Genomic DNA, 21,902 nt, shown 5'->3' on the forward strand with positions numbered 1-21,902 from the left:
GAAAGATAAGCTAAAAGATCCACCCTCAGTTGGCTAGTGTTCTACACATGAGTAGAGGCTATATTTTGTCATTGGTTCAGGACTATAGAATCAATCATTGAATGCCATAAAGTTTCAGGGCAAGTAGTCACTTTAGAAGAATATTACTGGAACATGTCATCTGCTCAACTCCAAATGGTTGACATATAAGATAGCTTGTAAGGCCACATCCTCTATATACCAAGCCAGATCTACATCATCTGAAATTAGCAGATCACCTCGTCGATACATATAAGATAGCAACATGGTATCCGTCATCACAGAATCTTCAAAGACCATACGGACAACTTCTGTTAGGAAATCAGAAGACCAGGCTTCACTCCAACCATCCTCTAGAAGAGGGAGATCCATCATTGAGAGCTTAATATATAAGGCCAACTTCTGCAGCTGATAGTGGACAAAAAAGGAATGGTCGAGAGGAACATACTCTTGAAATTGTTCAAATGTAGACCATAATAAATCCATCCTGGACTGCAATCTTTTAACTTTGGCTTGAAACAACGGACATAATGTGGCCTGTCTCTGGAGAACGGCCAAGTCCTATTGAGACATAGAAGGAATCATGGGGACACTGGGACTTGGAGGGATGGACCGTGACTGTGCCAGTTGGTCTTTCAACTGTTTAATCTGGGAAGCTTGGGATTCCACTATATTGTGAGGACTTTGCAAAGCTGACAGTTTTGTATCCAAAAGAGTCTTAAACTCTTGAGCCTCTTTGGACATTTCCTCTTTCTCTTCCGAAACTCTAGTGATCTCTGACTGAGCTTCTGCTAACTGAGATTTCAAAGAAGATATGTCTTCTCTTTGGGTCTCAATCATTTGTATATGCTGCTCCATTTGCTTAAACAGATCAAAAAGAGCGTCTTTAGTAGAGGCTAACTCTATGGTTGCCTTATGCATCTGGTCTTTGGATTGCATCAATTCTTCGTAGAAAGAAGCATATAACTATTGAACACAAGCTATCACTGAGAGTTCAATAGAACTCTGGATATCCTTACAAAGGAAAGGAATGGCATCCCCTGACACTAAGCTGTTTAGCAAAGGAATTGATATATCCAAAGAACCCTCTTGATGTGCCTTGAATAAGTTGTTGCATGTGAGGTAGGCAGGGAGGTCACTTCCAAAGGTAGTAGGATCTGTTGAATGACCAACGGAGGAGGGAAATCAGTATCCTCTATGTTATTGGGTTCTGAATCTTCTGAAGGTGGAGGGGGAGGGACTGGATCAAATGGAAGAGGAGGTAAAACACCCTTCTTAAGGCCTAAATATGTCAGGAAAGCATATAAATATGAACCATAGGTTACATTGGCAACATTCCCTCTAGTAACCTTGACAAAATGCTGGTCCATCTTCGTGAGAAGGTAAGTACTCTAATTAATGGCAACCCCTTTTAAAACCATCCTGGAGGCTATTAAGAGCTCTTTAGACAAATAGTGAGATGGTCTCTTGGCAAGCATGAACCTGTCCTAGAGAAATTAGCAGATTAGCTTCCAGAGAGGATCAATGATCATTGAGAAAGACAATCCTGAACCTGTCCTGGAGAAACTAGCAGACTAGCTTCTAGAGAGGATCAATGATCATTGAGAAAGACACTCCTGAAGTGTTAATCACCTTCTTGACATCGAGGACCTCTTTAGTCTGCTTCTGTAAAACAGCTTAAGGATCTCTTCATTTGAGAATAACTGTCTGGCTGTGACGAAGGGTTCTCCTTTGTAGGGAAGAGACAAGGCCTTCCCTAACCCTCTAGGTGTCAGGACCATGGAAGTACCACGAACCAAACCCAATTTCTTACTGTATGATGCAAGAAACTCATCACAAAGGGCTGGATCATCTAGAATCAGAGGGAGTGGAGTAGTCACAAAAGATGCAAGACCAACTTTCGCAATAGGCTCAAAAGTCAGTCGGGAAGAATAATCCATACTGATCAATGGGATATACTGAACATGAGGAGGAGCTTGAGGCACCATTCAGATGGAATACACACACACACCACACACACAAACAATCACAGTGAATGCCTGCAAAATAATAAAATTTCTATTAAAAAAAATCGATCAGAATAAGCACACATAGACGTGACTAACCAATGAACCACCCCAAACAATCCACATCCTAGAAAAAATTTGGCATGACCCCTACACATATGCGACCGAAAGCTTCATGCTATGAAACAAACATGCACCCAAGACCCCATATCAGGCAGAAAAGAAAACTACAGATTGCACCCATAATCATATCATACAATCAAACCATAATATCTCAATAACCCTCTCAGGACATAACCAGAACTTCTATAAGCAATGATAACTTGAAAGATTGCACGTGCCATCCCATGAAGCATATTTATTGAAAAAGGAAAAAAAGTGTAGTGAGGGGAATGATTTTAGGAAGGAATTTATTTTAATAAATTATTATTAATGATTGAAATTTTATTAGGTTGTAAACCTTAATAAGAAAATGGCGGTTCATTTTTAAATTGTTAGTTACAATTTATTAATGTGAAATAGTGCTTTTAATGAATCCCAGACTTCAATACCTAGACTCAGGTCTCTAAATGCATATTCATTGATTAAAAATTTGATGTGTCTGAAATGCTCTTCTTTTTCAGCACACGCATTTTTGTGACGACAGGTTTATTTTTATTTAAAATTAAGGTGTCTCTGAAGCGCACGTCGTAGCACGTGTGAAGTGAACGGCGGGTTGATTTTAATTTATTAGAAAAAGGTGTGTTTGGTGCGAGCGTGAATGCCATGGTGGTGTTTAGGAGTCATTTTAAGAATTAATTGTGAATTTTAGGGTAGTGAAAAATAAAAAATAGGAAGGAAAAAAGAAAAAAAACTTGGAAGTGGGTATATGTGTATGTAATGAAATGGAATGCACACGTCTCAATCCCAAGATGCAAGTCAGTAGTCCAAAAAGGAAAAAACCACGAACCGAGCTGCATGTAAACAATTGCGTGGAAACGACTGAGCAGGCACCATCGCACGGATAAGTCCGGACACGTTTCCTCACATGTGAACGCCTGCTGATAGCTGATGAACACACCATCATGCCGCGAGGCGCGAACAACGGCTAAGCACGAATGCACGAGCACGCCTCGGCACCTGGGTGTGACAATCCTGCATTGAGCGTGTAGGTCCTGGGGGGGAACGAAGGCTACGAAGCTGCGGGGAAAAAAGGGGAGGTGGGGGGCTTAGGAAGGGCATGGGAAGGGGGGCTAGAAGGGAGATAGGAGGAGGTCTTAGAAGGGGGAACCAAATGTAGAGGGGGTGGGGCCAAAATGGGGTGGGGGGGGGGGGGGAGGGTTAAATGGGGGGGTCGGGTGGTAAAAATGGGGGTAAAAAGAGGGGTGGGGGTTTAAAAATAGGAGGGGGTAGGGTTAAATTGGAGGGGGGTAGGGGTAAGTGGAGGGGGGTAAAAATAGTAGTGGGGGGGGTTTGATAACCAGGGGGTTAAAAATAGGGGTGGGCGAGGGGGGGGTTCAAAATGGGGGTGGGCGGGGGGGTGGTGCCCAAGGGGGGGTGTCCAGGGCCAGACGGGCAGGTGATTCAAGGCTAGGTGGGGAGGGGGGGAATGTCCAAGGTGGCGGGGAGGGGCGGTGACCCAACAATCAGGCGACGGGAGGGTGGCCAAAAGACCAGGTGGCGGGGGGAATGTCCAAGGCAGGGGGGTGTCCAAGGGGGGGGTGGCCCAATGATTAGGCGGCGGGAGGGAATGTCCAAGGCGAGGGGGGGTGGTATCCCAGCGGGCGAGAAGGAGGGGAGGGAAGGGGAAGGCGTGAAGGAGAGGGAGGGAGCACTGCGGGAGGAGGAGGGAGAGGAGGCACAGTGAAGGAAGGGAAGGGAGAAGGTGTAGCGAAGGAAGGAGTCGTAGATAAATGACGGTTGGTAAGTGGGTTGTGTTTGTTTTTTGGTTTTTTTTTGTATTATCTTATTATTATTTTAATTATTTTTTTCTTCTTCTTGGTTTTTTGTTCAAGATGTGGTTTTTGTTTTGTTTTTTTTTGGTGTGAAAGGTGCTCTTTTTTTTGTTGTTTGTTTTGTTATGATTGTGTTTTTTTTGTGTTTTTTTTTGTTTTTTTAAAGTATTATTATTATTATTAATTGTTTTGGATCTTTTTTTTGGTATTTTTGGGGATCGGTGTTTGGTTTGTTGTTTTTTTCTTGGGTTTAATATTGCTTAGTTTCTTGTTCTTTTATTTATGGAGTTATGTATGTGTTTGTGGTTTTTGTTTTGTGTGTGTTTGGGTGTGTGTGGGGTTGTTTCGTTTTGTTTTATTTTGTCAAATGTATTTATTATGTGTGGTTGCCAAAATCACCAAACATGGCCCATTAAGCATGGCTTTCACATTTCAAAGGACACTATTATGTACGCTAGAAAAAACCCCCAAATATCAAATCAAGCATGGCATTTTACATCGTAAGAGCTACTATCGCCATACAAATCAAATTTCCTCATCCCATACGCCATCACAAATACACTAAAATGATAAGTGTAGCCCTTTGTCAAATAGCTATTGCTTGAGATGATGAAGGCTCCAATACTATTCTCTATTGTGCTATGCCCAATTTTGCTTTTCATAATCAAGGCCTCTTGTTCTCCACAACTACCATTTTCTCAATCATCAACTTGACATGTTGAACTATTGGAGTACATTTACATATTGATAGATGCTTTGTTCTAATGCAACACCTAAAAACCTTTTGATTCTAGATCATGTTGTTATGCTCAAGATTGCTCGTAATGCCATTGTTTCTCTCATTTAAAAAAAGATCACCAATACTTAGTTTCCAACAATGTGAGATACAAAGGTTTCTATATCTCTATACATCGCTTTTTCACTTGAGCTTCATTGATGGAGCAATAATGTTGTTGGCATGTAGGATAAGAAAGGAAAACTTCCTTGAACATGAGCTAGAACTCATCCTGTATAAAGATTGAATGGCGGCTTGTACTTTGAGTAGAATTGGAATCCTCTCGTCATTTCCTTGGTGAGGGATTGGAACTTCTAACTAAATGTTCCCTTGGAGCTTCATGTCCATTTTGCCTCTTCTTTTCTACAATTTCCATGTACCTTTTCTTGATATCTAGTGAAAGTTCTAGAAATATGCAACAAAGAAATTGTATTGTTTGAGAATATCATTGAAGGATCCCACATCTCTATCTTGGTTCACTCCATGGATTCTTCGAGAGGCCTCCTCGATGGAGTCAAATTCACGTGCCACCTTGATAATGATCGTGGGCAAAGGAGGCGAGTCCGGTGCTACATCGCATGCGAGCTTGAAGCAATCAACCACCACTTGGAACCAATCTTTGGCTTCATGCCATCTTCAATCCCAATTGAAGGGCAACTTGTCCCAAGTGTGCCAATAAATGGATAGCTCATGCCTAACCCGGTGCATCATAAAGCTCGTGAACTGCAAGAGGTGCTGCCTTGAGATAAAGGCCATTGCAAAGAAGCTAGACAAGTCGAGAAAATTGTAGAGATCTAGATCTGTGACTTTAAGGCACTCCGTGTAGCCCTTATCTTTGAAGCTCTTTAGCCCTGCATATAGTTTCTCATGATGGCTCTTATGGAACTTCTTGTGGGAGTGGACCATGACGTGGGAAACACACAAAAATTAAGATTGGATGAACTATGCATCGGAAGGACATGGAGCAAAAAGGAAAAAGGGAAAGGGAAAGATGGAGGTCAGGGCTGGCATGTCAGAGTATTGTTCCGAAACAATAAAGGTGCATTCACATGGAAACCGTCCAATTTATGGGAAATGCTTCAAAAATTAATAACTCAAGAACCGGCGGCCAGAATAGGGGTTGGTAAAAAGGAAAACTAGTCAAGGCAAAGGGATGAATAGGGTTGTAAGGTTGGATGTGGTTTCGGTGAACGTAAGATGCATTCACATGGAAAAACGTCACAACAAGGGATAAAAGGAAAAAGAGAATGAACGGCCCCAAGGGTGGGTTGAACATGGGCAGGTGGGTGGGGAAGGGACCCATCAGGGTAAAATCGGGTCATGGCATACATGCAGGAGTAAAGTGAGGCATATGCAGGGGGTATGCATCATAGACGCGCAGGGACTCATCCCCACATTGAAAACCTTAACGGACAGGGTTAGATGCATCAACACAGCCTAGGACTCGTCAACCAATTGCACTTTGGCGTCCCCATACTTAAAACATAACATACACTTGGAATCATAAGGATAGGGTTAGAAAAACTTGGCCCTTTTTGCATATGGTCAAAGGAACCATCACACTGCTACAGAAGGGTTGGAGATGCAGGAGGTACCACGGCTCGCTCTAGCGTTCACCAGTATGGCAGGGACCATGCAGCAGCACCTAGGGAGGTAGCTGGTTGAGAAAGCCCATCAAGTAGGTGTTGTTGACGAAGGATAGTCACTCAACTCATGGGCACTCAAGAGGATGATAGAAGAGTCGCTCACCCATGATGCACATCGCTCAATGAATAAGCATGAAATCCCATAACTCACGTCCGGTGTAGAAGTGAACAAGGGGAAACTCATTTGGAGGGAGTATGCCAGTGTGCACAATTGATGATGCATTCATGCATTCCACCCATCTGGCATAGGTGCAAGGAGGAAGGCCGGGAGCCTTGTAGTGCAGTGTACAGAATAGGGTGATGTGTCACGTGTTGATGGCAGAGACCCATCCCATGTGTGCATAGAGAAACAGAAACGTACCTAACTCCAATGGTCGTAACGTCCCTAAATCTTACCTCTCGAAATTGATTGAGGAGAAAAACCAGTCACACTCAACCCACCCTCTGTCTCACACTCTGTTGAAAGATATAGAGGGCAATCCGTTCCTGAAACCCATTGATGTAATCCTCACTATCACTTGTACAGAGGTTGTGTGCCTTGTGTGCATTTGACGGTGTAACTGTGTATTCCGCCCTATGCCGGCATACAGTGCAAGACGGAAGGCCAGGGAGCCTTATGGTGTAGTGCACAGGAACAGATCGTGCATTGTGCATTGAGAGGCCCAACTCGTGCGTGTGACACTCCATTCACACATCTCGCCTCTCATTTGATTTGAAGGAAAAGACTGGTGACTCACCCCACCCTCTGTCTCACACTTTGTTGAAAGATACAGAGGGCAGCCTATACTCACGTCCCCATCCTGTTAGGATGAAAGCTCACGTCACTCAGGGGGTGATGAAGATCGTTTTGTCTAGTGTTGTCATCATGATGTTAAAGATGAGGCTACCCATGGAGGCAGCCAACAAGTCTGGTACTTCAATGATTTGTATAAAAGGTTGTCTATTAAAGAGGGTAGACTGACTGATATTGTAGAGACAGCGCACCAAGGGAGGTGACTTCAAATTGCTTGCAGAAAGGTTATGCTAGTAAATCAGCTATCCTGAACTGTGGGGTGTTACCACCTTTTCCACAGTCAGCTTCTCGCCCAAGGGTGTTTCCACCTTTTCTTGGAATGAGGCCTATTATGACAGGGAATTTCTTCCTTTTCTCCCATAACAATTTGCTTGTTTCCTTTTTATATATATTTTTCTTTGTTTTTTTCTCGTTAATAAAGAGAATGGTAGAAATACCATGTGTCAGGACCAACCTCGCCACCATTGCTAGATCAGATGAGAAGTGAACAAGGTAGGGTTGAGAGGTATCTATGAGGGGCTAGCAGAATGAGAACGCCTCATGAGGAAGATCATAAGGGCTATCAAAAACACAAGGAGAAGGACAGTGCGACGCCCAAAATGGAGAGGGTAGGTTGACTGTGATTGTCAAGATCCCCAAGGAGGGAAGTACTTCTTCAGGCGATAGCCATTTATCAGAAAGGGATCCTCAGAAGTGTGAACGGTCTGCACTTAAACAGAGCTATTAGGGTTGATAGCAAGTACCTTGTACGGGCCCATCCACCATTGTTGAAGCTTTCCAAGAAACTTGCCAAATCTCGAATCATAGGCCAGGACAAGATCACCTTCTTTGAACTCCTTGTGCTTGATGAAACTGTCATGATAGGCCTTGCATCGTGCTTGAGTGGTTTCCATACATTGTAGGACCATTCGCCGAATCTCATCCAAACATTCCAAGTGCAAGAGGTGGTGTTGAAGTGACTCATCATCTCCCAAGCATTTTGTAACTGCCACTCACAAAGAGGGCAATTCCAGTTCAACAGGGAAGATGACTTCAGTACCATACACCAGCTGGAAAGGGGTCTGTCCTGTAGCAGCCTTATGGGAGGTTCTGTACGCCTAGAGGGCCTCTGTAAGTCGATTGTCCCAATCGCGACAATGTGCAGTGACAAAACTGCAAGTAGAGGGAGACTAAGATGAAACAAGCATAGATTTTTGGAGCTCAATGTCGACTTCTCCTCCATTATTCTCCAACCATATCTCCAACAGTCCACACACACTAAAATGGTATCCTCAAAAGATAGATACCCCAAACTTAAGGACACTTTACATACAACCATAGGATAGGACATATTTATCAACACTCCCCCTCAAGCTCAGAATGAGCTTGCACGCATAAGACTGCAAGTGCACTCCTAAAGTACTCAAACTTATCTTGACCTAATGCTTTGGTAAAGATATCAGCAACTTGGTCATTGGTTTTCACATGGACCAAGTCAATCTCTCCATCAATGACTTTTTCTCTAATGAATGATAGCGCACTTCTATGTGTTTTGTCTTTGCATGGTAGACTGGGTTCTTTGCCAACATAATGTTGCTAACATTGTCACAATACATAATAACTCCACCATCAATCTCTATGCCCATGTCATATAAGATTAATCTCAACCATGTTTGCTCACATGCTGCCAATGCAATGCCTCTATACTCTACTTCAGTGCTTGATAAAGCAACTGTAGGTTGCTTATTACTGCTCCAACTTACCATGGCTGATCCAAAGGAGAATGCATAGCCACTAGTAGATCTTCTATCCATAGAGCTACTTGCCCAGTCTGCATCTGAGTATCCAAACAATATAGGCTTGATTCCTTTTTCATAAAACAGCCCAAATCCAGCTGTCTTCTTCACATATCTAAGAACTCTTCTCACTACATCCAAATGTGATTTGCGTGGTTTTTGCATAAATTGACTTACCAATCCAACAGCGTAACTCAAGTCTGGTCTTGTAATTGTCAAGTAGATAAGACTACCAACCATCTTTCTGAACATAGTAACATCCTCAACATAAGATCCATCATCCATCAACTTAGCATTTTGATCCAATGGTGTATCAACCGGTTTGCATCCTGTCATGCCATATTTTTTCCAACATCTCCAATGCATATTGCCTTTGTATCAGCCATATACCATGAGGTGTGTCAATAACCTCAATACCCAAGAAGTATCTCAACAAACCAAGGTCCTTTATATCAAACTCTTTATGTAACCCATGCTTGACTTCAGTAATCTCCTTCTCAAGTGTACCTGTAATAATGAGATCATCAACATAGATGACCACAACAACCATACCATCTTCTGTATGCCTCACATAAAGTGAACAATCAGCTTTGCTCTGCTGAAATCCCATACTGCATAAGAATTTGTTGATTCTATCACACCATGCTCTTGGTGCTTGCTTCAATCCATTAAAAGCCTTCTTCAACCTGCATACATAATGTGGGTATTTTGGATCCACATAGCCCTCTGGTTGATGCATGTACACTTCCTCTTCTAAGTTTCCATTCAAAAATGAAATTTTCACATCCATTTGATAAATCCTCCAATCATAGATAGAAGCCAAAGCAATTACCGATCTTACTGTCGTCATTTTAGCTACTGGATTGAATGTTTCTTCATAGTCCAAACCATAAGTTCGTGCATATCCTTTTGCAACTAGCCTTGCTTTATACCTTTCAAGAGAACCATCCGACTTACATTTGACCTTGTAAACCCATTTACATCCAATGGACTTCTTGCCATAAGGTAGTTTCACCAAATCCCAAGTCTTGTTTTTCCTTAATGCATTCATCTCTTCATCCATTGCTTGTCTCCACTCTTTGCTCTCTACTGCTTCTTCAAAGCAAGTAGGCTCCACATGTTGTACATAAGAAACCATGTATGCATAATGCATCTTCATGAACCCATTATAAGTCAATCTATCAACTGGATACCTTACCCTTTCTGACCTTCTCAATTGAGGTGCACTACCATGTGTCTCATTTGATCTAGCATGTGGTGGCACATACTTTCCTACACTTCTAGTGCCAGGTGTGTTAACATGCGGAATGCCATACTCGTCATCTATAGATTCATCTTCTAAACTTTCAGTCATTGGTCTCTTACCTTTTGCAACTTCTGCACTCCTTTGTGCATTTCTCAATCTATCACTCCTTGGACTATAGCTACCACTGCTTTCCACATTCTCTTGAGGTCCTGAAGCATCTTCCACATGCTGATTTTCAGCCTTGCTGTTTGCTAAAATTTTCCTTCCATAGCTATTATCATCATTGCTTTCATAGGAATCAACATCCACTGCAATTTTGGGCTTGTACCATGATTCATATTCACTGAATTTGACATCCCTGCTTATGTATACTTCCTTACTCACCGGATCATAGCATTTGTATCCCTTCTTCTCATCAGGATATCCAAGGAAAATGCATTTTACAGCCTTAGGTTCCATCTTCTTTCTCAAATCATCCAGAACATGAACATAACAGACACATCCAAAGACTCTAAAGTATGCAACAGTGGGTTTCATGCCATACATTCTCTCATATGGTGACATATTATGAATCAAGGCTGTAGGTGTTCTATTCATAATGTGAACTACAATATGCACTGCTTCTGCCCAATATGACAATGGCATGTTCATTTGATTCATCATTGCCCTTGCAACCTCTGCAATAATCTGATTCTTCCTTTCAGCCACACCATTTTGCTGAGGTATATACCTGCACGTCAATTGTCTTTTGATACCATGATCTCTCAAAAAGTCACAAAACTCATATGACATGTACTCTCCACCATTATCTGACCTCAAACATTTTATGTAGCATCCAAACTTCTTTTCAGCCATAGATTTAAATTCCAAGAACTTTTCAAATGCTTCACTTTTATGTTGCATAAAGTACACCTGAAATCATCAATGAAAGTGATATAGAATCTACATTTTCCGCTCATGGAAACATTCTGACATGGGCCCCAAATATCTGAGTGTATTATTTCCAAAGGATAGCTGCTTATTCTCCCCCTCTTTGGAAATGGCAATCTGGACTGCTTGCCAAATTGACAAGCCTCACATACATGATCAAAATTCACATATCCTAAATGCGGTAGATCACGGACTATCTGTTTTGATTGCATTTGCTTCAATCTTTGGAAATTAACATGACCAATCCGTCTATGCCATAATTCCACATCCTTATCTTGTCCATGTCCTCTCTCAACATACATAGAGTTTTGAATCACTGGAGTACCTGCATCCAAGGCAAACAATCTCCCTTTCTTTCTACCATGAGCAATCACCCTGCCAGTTCTCCCATTATGGAACTCTTCAATGAAACATCCAAACTTATTGAATCTCACTTGCAATCCTTGATCTGTCATTTGACCAACCGATGCTAGGTTCTTAGTTATTGTGGGCACATAAAGTACATCACCAAGCTTGTTCTCAATCCCATCTTTAGTAACAAGTGGCACACTACCAATATGAGTAATTTTGTGTAAAGTATCGTCACCAGTGGCAACATATTCATCATTCTGCATTTTCTCCTTGCTATCAAACCACTCAGCATCATGAGTCATGTGGTTTGTAGCTCCTGAATCCAAAAACTAGTCATTGTCACGAAGAGGATGAGTCATGCTCCCAAGCACATGCTCCATAGCAAATAGGTGACCTCTAGGCGATCACCTCTAGGTCCATAACCTCTACCACCATAAATGCCTGCATAGTGGCCATATTGGGTCCTTCCACGACCCCTAGACATAGCATTTTGTTTCTGATAACAATCCCTCTCAAAGTGACCAAACTACCCATAATAATGACAAGTGCCATCTCATTGTGAAGAAGGACTAGACCGTCCTCTACCTCTAGGGAAAGATCTCCCCCTGCCTCTATGCATGAAGTCACCATGACCAAAGTTGCCTCTTCCACGAGCAAAACCATAATTACTACGACCAAGTGAAGAGCCTCTAGCTCTAGATGAGCTGCCACGACCTCTCTGGTGATAGAAAACACTATCTCCACCTGCATTTTTGCCACTGCTAGATGCATTCAATCCCAACTTGATTTCTTATGTAAGTAGCAATCCAATAAGCTCCTCAAAGTCAGGCATAGAGCCTCCCCTAACAGAAATAGAGGTATCCAAAGATTTGAAAGTTGGTCCAAGCCCATTTAGTGTCACTGACACTAAATCATCATCATTAACAGGTGCATTAATGGATGCAAGGTCTTCTAAAAATTGCTTGATTTCTGCCACATAGTCACTGATACTGCGATTGCCTCTCCATGCACCATGTAATCTCTGCTTAAGTTGTATCTTACGAGCCTATGTACATGTTCCATACATTTTTTCTATGATTTCCCATGCCTCCTTACAAGTGCTTGCCTTTTTTATATGAGGAATCAATGTTTCTAAAATACATATGTAGATCCAATGCAAAACCTTCCTATTCTTCCCAGTCCAATCCTTGTACGCTTTCTTTTGCTCTTCAGTTGGATGTTTGGGAACTTCTAGACATTCATCATCACCTGTTATGAGATCCCATAGACCTCTACCCATCAAAAAATTCTCCATCCTGTAAGACCACACATAGTTGTCTTTGGTCAATTTTTCCCCCATGATCTGAGTGATCTGTGCCATGTCAGACATTATGACTGCTACAAATTCAGAAGAAAACAACAATACAATCTGTCCAGAAATGGTATTCAGCAATATGACTGTCATACATGTGTCCAAAAACTATCATATACATCCATCCATGATGCCAACATGTCATACATTCAGTTCCCAGCAAGAAACATCCAAATCGGATTCCACACAATGTCTGTATGACCCAAAATGCATTAAAACATGGGTCTAAAGTTGACCACTTTTCTTGCAATTTTTAAATTTCTTTTGGCTCAAGTATGTCAAGCAAGGTATTTGGTTTTTCTTGTAGATTGTGGCATAGTCTGGAGTCCTGGACTGTATTTATGGCACTTGAAGCACACTATCTCTTTCATAACTCCTGCACTCTGTAGGAATTTGAGCTGTAAAGCCTCTAACATTGCCTGTCTCTCTGATTCACATGCCTTGGAACAGAGAGCACCTTAACTTCGCTAACTCTGCAAGCTAAGTTTCGATGGCTATGGATGCAGCTAGTTGCACAATGTGGCTGCCCCTGCTTCTCTGTTTGCCACTCTTCGCTGCGGCTCAGAATGCGACCACTGATCACATTGCTCTGCTAGCATTCAAGTCCTCTGTTGATGCTTCTCAGAATCTTGGAAGCTGGATTGGCATGGACCACTGCTTTGGGGCTTGGCAAGGAGTGAAATGCAAGAACGGCAGGGTGACCCACATTGTTCTGGAGGGTGTGTGGCCGGTTTGAGCTGTTAGAATGAGGATGATGATGACGACGATGACTGTACTGGCCGCAAGAAGAAGGAGGCACTCTCTTTTGTCCCTCTCATTCCCTTGATCTCTCCTACACACATACACGCTGCCCAACCTCTGTTCAAGGAACTTGTGATCCAGCTCCGCTAGTTGGAACCGCCTGCCCATCAACAACTCGGTGGCTCGCCTGAGTTCATGAAGCTATGCCGCAAACCTCCTCTCTTCGTCCTGTGCTGGGTCAGCAAAGCATGGTTCTAAGCACTGACAGAATGGGGGACAAACAAGCCAGTCTTGATGCCATCAACAAGGAAACTGTTGATCTAGAGAACATTCCAGTAGAAGAAGTCTTCGACCAACTTCTATGTACCAGGGGAAGCATTGGTTTGCTCACTCAGCTCGATGGACTACGGGTCTTGAGCTTGGACAACAATGCATTCAATGGCTCTTTGCCGAATTTCGCCAATTGGAAATACATGAAGGCTCTCTATTTGTCGGGAAATCACTTCACAAGTTCAATCCTAGCCTCTGTCTCCACCCTCAAGCGTCTATGGATATTGGATCTGTCGAATAACATGCTCAGTGGGTTCATTCCCTCTTCAATCAACCGCATCACCAAGCTCTTGACTTTGGAGCTGCAGAACAACAGGTTCATAGGGCTCCTCCCAAATCTCACTTTGCCAAAGCTACATGATTTCAATGTCTCTGGAAACCAACTTTCAGGTCCCATTCCAAGCTCCTTATCATCCTTTTCTATATCATCATTCCAAGGAAATAGTGGTCTGTGTGGTACCCCTCTTCTCCAAGCACCAAGCCCTCTTCTTCATCAACGGAGGTGAAAAAACCAGCAAGGATAGAAACTGGAGCTCTGATACCAAATGACAAAACTGCAAGTAGAGGGAGACTAAGATGAAACAAGCATAGATTTTTGGAGCTCAATGTCGACTTCTCCTCCATTATTCTCCAACCATATCTCCAACAGTCCACACACACTAAAATGGTATCCTCAAAAGATAGATACCCCAAACATTAGGACACTTTACATACAACCACAGGATTGGACACATTTATCAACATGCAGCAATCGTTCTTGTCAAGATCAAGCAGAGGATGCAGTTGGTGACTTCAACTTGGCCGTTGGCTCTGGGGTAGTAAGGAGTGGACTTGCGATGGTGAATCTTGTACAGTTCCGTCAACTCTTCCATGATCTTGTTAAGAAAATGAGTACCTCTGTCACTTACCAACTCGAGGGGACTGCCAAAACGGGTGATAATATTCTCGTATATGAACAGGGCTATGCTGTTACCATCGTCCCACTTCAGAGATTTAGTTTTACACCACTTTGTGATATAATCCGTACATACTAAGATGTATCCGTTCTGCTTCCGTCTAGTGGGTGGATCAATAGGAACCATATAGTCGATGCCCCACTTCTCGAATAGCTTTAGGGGAAGAATGGGTTGTAGTGGCATGGCACTTGTTTTGGTGGGTTTTCCCATTCATTGACAAGCATCGCATCTCTTGCAGTAGTCATATGCATCCTTGTGGAGGGTCGGCCACCAGTATCCTACCAACAGAGCCTTCTTAGCTGTTGCTTCTCCTATGAAGTTTCCACCACATGGTTCATCATGGCATGCTTTCAATACTATGCCGATTTCTTCTCCTGTAACACATCTTTGCAACACTTTATCTTTGCCTCTCTTGTACAGTGCACCGCCTAACAAGATGTAGGGGCTGATTCTAATAGAAGCTTCTTCTTCTCATAGCTTGAGATGCCAGGAGGATACTGTTGAGTTTCCAGAAGGTTGGCTATGTCTGCATACCATGGAGTAACTGTTTCAACTAGAAACAAGGAAGCATCATGAAGTTTTGGATCATCATGTTCTTCTTCTGCAGTTTGAGGGATCCATGACAGATGATCGGCTAGGACATGGGAACGACCAGGGTTAGTGAACACTGACAACACCTAAATATATGCCATTTATTGCAACAATTTTTTGGCAAAACTGTATACAATTGATACCTTATTACTAAATTTTTACATGAATTTAATGCAGATGTGGTGCTTGTTGTTGTTGTTTTTGGGGTGCGTGTCCTTGCAGTTCGGCCAGGAAATGTCGTTACAAAATTCAATCTTTTGGCCTGTGTATAACCTACAAGAAGTTCTTATATCTCATTTGCAAAGTATAGGTTATGGAGACCAGGAATTAGAGACTGTAGGACTTTGCAAAATGAAGTCTTTTGAGCTTATGCAATCTACATCTTTAGAGCCACTAGAAGTTATGGCCTTCATGGAAGATTATCTTCTGTTCATCTTCACAGTTAAAAGTTTAGGGTTCTACTTACATGCCTTACATCGTATTAGGGAGAGGATAGGGGTTTGCAAAGCATTTGAGATTGGTTTATAGGTCTGATGGGTAACTTTTACCTCATGGATGGTGGGCATGGCTTACAAGCTACTCACATGGTGTTGTTTATAGCTTATAAGTTGGGTTGCTCTACCTTTATGGGAGGAGTTGGCTACCATGCATATGGTAATGCTGGTTGGTCTAGGCGAGCAAGGGTTGTCCTTGTGTCCTTAAGGTCATCTACGAGCGGTAATACCTCACACAATAACATTTCAAAGGGTGTGAAAGGAAGTTTTTTTAATGTCATGGCAAGACGTGGAATGGTTAGAAGTGGGGCAAATTTCTACTTGGAAACGACTTGATGATCATAATCTATCTACTATTGACTACCAAAAATGGTTTAAAGAGCTATCCATCAAACTACAGGAACAAAACAAAATCAATGGGTCTACACCTATGGATAAGATTCCTGTCTTGGCTTACTTGTGGCAACCTTCGTGGAAATATAAAAAATTTGTTATGGGAGAGGGGGCCGCATGAAATTGGGGGAGGGTTTAAAAAATAATAATAATAAAACAAAAAAACGAGCGGCCGTTCAGATCAAGAGGGATGCATGGGAAACCAAGAAGGTTGGGGGGAGACGAAGCAGGACGAAAAACGGAGGCTCCCTGATCATCATTCTAGACGAAATCTCTCTCATCATTATCCTGAAAATTGGAGGCAATGGCAATCATTAATGTGCCCCTTTCCGGCCCTGTATTGCATCATACAGAATTCTAAATGATTGATTTCAAAGCGCCTGAAGCCTGGAAGAATGGGAGCGCAGACAAATCTTCAAATTGGACTTGGAGATTACAATGTCCATCTCAAGCAATAAGAGCATAAAATCGTTGCATAAAATCGTCACATTAAAGCCATAAAATAATCGTCATAATTCATGTCGTGCAAACAACAATGAAAAGAAACAAGGCGCCATGTTTCTCAGAACAAACCTTCTTCCTTGAATAAATCTGAATACTATCTTTGGCGAAATCATCAGGCTGCTTAGGATTGCAGTCAGGAAGAGCAAGAGAGAGAGATGGGAGAATCATCGCCTGTCCTGGAAGCCATAGCCATGATTTCTGCTTGAAGGTCAAACTGGAGCTTCAATAGAACCACATGATCAGAGATTACATGTTGGGAGAGGAATTTCTTCTGGTTCTATCGCCTAACTCCGCGCGACAATCGGAGGAAAGATCAGAAAGATATGGAAATAATCTCTTTGGCCATGGAGAGTCGACGCCTTCTTCAATTCCAAACCTTAGCAAGAGTTTCAATTAACTCTTGATTAAGAGTTAAATCCTTAACTTAAGAGAGAAGGAGCATTTCTATAGTCATAGACTAACAGTCGTGCGAGGAATGGCGAGGGAGTAAAAAATTGGTGAGCTCACGGTCGAAACGAGTGGCTGGACGACAGACCTACCTTGGCCGGACTGCAAGAGGACACGGTCTCCAAAGACGCAATCACGACTCGCGGGTTTTACAAGTAAGTGTCCAACTGATTTATCTAAAATATATAATATAATATGAAAATTTCTCTAGTTTATAATTTTTAAAATATGTCTTTAAACCTGTTTTCTTATGCTACATGGTTTTTTGCATTTATATGAACTGGTTTTTATTTATTAAAAATCAAAAACAGTCGAAAACACTAAAAAATGACTCAAAATGATCATAAATAAAATTTTATAAAATTACTTACTGAAAATTTATAAGTTCTGATATTTTTCCTATAAAGCTTATGAGTCAAGGAATTTACTGAATTTCTATCAAGATTTTTAAAGATGTTTTGTTATATTTAAAAATTAGGAAAGAGTTATATTTAGGGAAAAAGCATAGTTTTCCTTTACGTAAAATGTGTTATTTATTGATATAAACTATGGATTCTTAGTGAAATATTGGAAACAAAATCTTTGATTGGTTAGTGCATTTATGTTGTAGGGGTTAAAGTAAAGAAATAATGATTTAAATAATATTTCACTTAAGAAATGCTTGTATAAAGATATGGTGTTTTGGTTTTGATAAGAGAAATTATACACGGTGTGAACATTTAGGAAACATGGGAAATTACAAATAAAAAGTTTAACAACACTTTATAATGATTTATAATGTTAGGTTGCAGTTATAAAATTTAGTTTAAATTAAAACCAAAATAAAATCAAACAATTTAATGATTGGATGGCATGAGGAAAAGCCTCAGCATCTATATTAAATTTTTACATGTTATTCATTTTACAATCAACTTCTTAAATATATGGAGTGGAGGGCTACTAGGACTCATTGATAAATTAAAGGGTGCTATGGGAATTTAAAATAAATTATGAATGTGAACCATAAGAGTATGGAAGAACTTGTTTTATTCTGGTTGATGTTTAATAATAGAAAAGAAGGAAAGGACGTTATATTCGCAAAATGAATTAAGTACTTAAAAACTAATAAGCAACGACGAAATTTATATACGGAGTGGGAAACGTCTACCAAGGGAGATTAAAATTTAGGGGTTTATGGTACTTCAAAAAATTTGATTTGAATGTTTGTTTAAAATTAAACAAATAAAAAGAATTAATTTTAATCAGGTGGAGAAAAATATAAAAAGGAATTTTAAACGGAGATATACAAATAGATCTAAGAGATCTATATCCCTGAAACAACCTTTCCAAAGTCAAACATTAAAAACATTTCCTGGATAAACCGCCACTAGCATGGCAGGAGAACATTATGAGGAGCTGCCTCTGAGAGATGAGGAGAAGCTATAGTTATCTTAGGTTTAGCAATTTAGTGCCCAGTATAATTTACTGAAGTTTAGAATCTTTGCAGTTGGACTACTACAAACAACGTTGTAGATTTTAGGGAAGGCTAAGTCGAGTCAAATTAAAACAATTAGTACAATAATCACTTGTTTAGTGCAACAACTCTTAGGAGTTGGCTTGTTAACCTGGGTAAAAGTGACTTGGTCTTTGGCCAGTCAAACACTTCAAAATCAAACTCCTGGAATAGGAGCAACCATCTCATCAGTCATCCTTTGACATCTGCTTTGTTCATCAGGAAGGACATGGCTTCATGATCCATGTAGAACTTGTAATGCATGGACGTAGATAGTGTCGAAACTTCTCCAGTGCAAACACCATTGCTAAGCACTCAAGCTCTGTTAGTTCCACTCTCTATCAATGACCTTTCGGCTTGCATAATATATTGGTTGATCTAATTTAGAGGGGCCATTTTGACATAGGACAACACCTAGCCCTTCAACTGATATATCTATGTGCACATGGAACTCCTTCATCTAATCAAGAGGCTGCAAGATAGGTGCTTGGATAAGGCACTGTTTTAGGGTATTAAAGGATTATTCGCATTCATCATTCCAAAGGAAATGCACGTCTTCCCTTAGGATCTTGTGCAGAGGGGCTGCCTTGGTGGCAAAATGTGCAATAAATCATATGTAGTAGCCCACATGGCCAAGAAATCCTCTCAATTGCTTGAGGTTTGTTGGTACGGTCAAGGTGACAATCTTCTCAATCTTCATCGGGTCTGTTGCAATCCCTTGTGCAGAGACAATATGGCCCAAAAGGTCTCCTGATGAGACACCAAAGACACATTTGTCACAGTTGAGAGAGATCCCATACTCTCGACATCTGTCAAAGCATTGCTCTAGGTGTCCCCAATGCTCACGTATTAAGCTATAGACACAAAATTCATCAAGATACACCTCAATGAAATCATGCAGATGATTCTGGAAGGCAGCCATCATTACTCGTTGGAAGGTGGCAGGAGCATTATAAAGCCCAAACAGCATCACTCTATAGACATAGGTCCCCCATTCTGTGGTGAAGGTTGTTTTGGATTGGTCCTCTTCTGCAATTTGGACTTGGTTATATCCGCTGAATCCATCCAAGAGGGAATAGAGCTCATGACCTACCACTGTGTCTAACAGTTGGTCTGTGAAAGGGATAGAAAAATGATCCTTCTTTGTCTTCGAGTTTAGCTTTTGAAAGTCCACATATATTTGAAGTTTCTTGTTCTTCATGGGTACAACCACAATGGGCAAAACCCATTCACTGTTAGCCACAGGATAAATGAACTCTTCTTCAAGAAGCTTCAATAATTCGGCCTTCACCAGAGCTGAATAATTAGGATTCATACACCTTTGTCTCTGCCTCACAGGTTTGGCATCATGCTCTATGTCAATGTGATGTTGACAGACTGTGGGATCAATCACCTTTAGATCTTTGTATAACCAAGTAAACACATCTAAGTTCTCATTTAGTAGGTCTCACAGGGCCACTACTTCTTCTTCTAAAAGATTGAGGCTCACTTTCAGGTGACGTTCAGTACCGTCAGTATCTAGGAATGTTACTTGCCTTTCACCTTCCACTTTGCAGCTAAAATGTCCCACGGATTGCTTTCGGATAAAGGTCTGACTCTTTCAAGGGAGTAGTGTGATCGTCTAATTTTCCACTAGAACCGCTCTCCTCCTTCTGAACAGATGACTCATTTTTCTGTTGAGATTGCTGGAAGGGTATCATAACTCTGTTTGCTTCTGTGTGAGTGGTGGTTTCTTCTAGACTTAGGGATTCATCTTTAGAGGATGCGTCTAGGAATGTCACATAGCACAGAGCTTCTATAAGTCGTGACTTTGATGGCTCTAGCTTCTGTTGATAAGGGGCATCATCATCCTCTTTTCTCTAGAATGACTGGTCAGGGCGATAGGAGCCATTGGTGAACTTAATTTTTATACCTTTGATCCATTACTTATGTAGTTTCTGCATACTTTGTGGTCCATTGGTCAACTCAAATGGAACCATGGTCATTCCATACAACACCCCGAGATCTTTGGCCTTTGAGGTCTCTATAGGGACATCAACAAGATCGTCCGCTATTAGAGGATCTTCTTCATCTACACTTTCATAACCTGCTTCGTTTTCTTCCTCATCATTTTTATCCTCTTCCTTTGGATGCTCTATCTTTGCTTCTGTAGAGGCTCTGTAGGAGAAGAATAGGTCCTCCGCCTCTGTGTTTGCTTCTGCTTTTGCCTCTGCCTCTGTGTCTACTTCTGCTTCTGCCTCTGCCTCTGGCTCTGTCTCTCTGCGACTGCCATGTAACAAGGAGAGCAGTATATCCATGCTTCTATCTCACTGTCAGAGGTGATTTCAGAAGTCAATTCGAGTTGAGACAGGAGGTATTCTCCCATGGACAAAGACTTTGCTTCCTTCGGTAGTTGGCTTACAATGCCCACTGTTAGGGACTGTGCCTCTGTTTTCTTGGAAAAGATCTGTTTAACAGCCTCTTTGTCTCCTGATGTACCATCTATTACTTCATTAGAGGAGTCTATTATGACTTTGATGGATGTGGATCCATTGCCTTTTTGCGATCCACACAATTTAACACCACTTTATTGGGTCCTCTGCCTAGGGTTAGGGTTCCTTTGAACCAGTCTATCTTGGCTCTTGCTTCAAAAATCCAAGGTCTTCCCAACAGCAGAGGGTATGAGGTCCCATAAGAATTTGGTTTGACCATCAGATAGGTCAGCCACCAATAATCTTTTCCTGCAAGGATTATTTTTACGTATGGGAGGATGCCCAACAGTTTAATTCTGCTTTGGTCTGCCAATCTGATAAGCCACTATGTAGGTTGAATTCCTTGCATACCTAGATCCTTTATTGTCACATCCATCATTATGTTTACTAATGAGGCTCCATCAATCAATGCATCTAAAATAAAGCATCCTTCTATCCATACACTAATCTCTGGGGTTCCAGGATTTAGGAAGGCGTTAGTCACATCTACTTCCTTTATAGGCTTTAGGGCCTTATTGGTCTTGGTCGCTGTTGAAGGAGCAATCCTTAGTCCGCGTCTTCTTGTCAAGATGCTTTTGAATTTCTTTCAATAGTTGGGAGACAGCATTAGCAACTGTCGGAATGTTAGGTTTGGTTTAAAGATGTCTAGGTCTTTGAC

The sequence above is a fragment of the Lygodium microphyllum genome, chromosome 30, assembly GCF_053477565.2.
Source record: "Lygodium microphyllum isolate KBCC chromosome 30, Lygodium_microphyllum_v1.1.10, whole genome shotgun sequence".
Classification (NCBI taxonomy): Eukaryota; Viridiplantae; Streptophyta; class Polypodiopsida; order Schizaeales; family Lygodiaceae; genus Lygodium; species Lygodium microphyllum.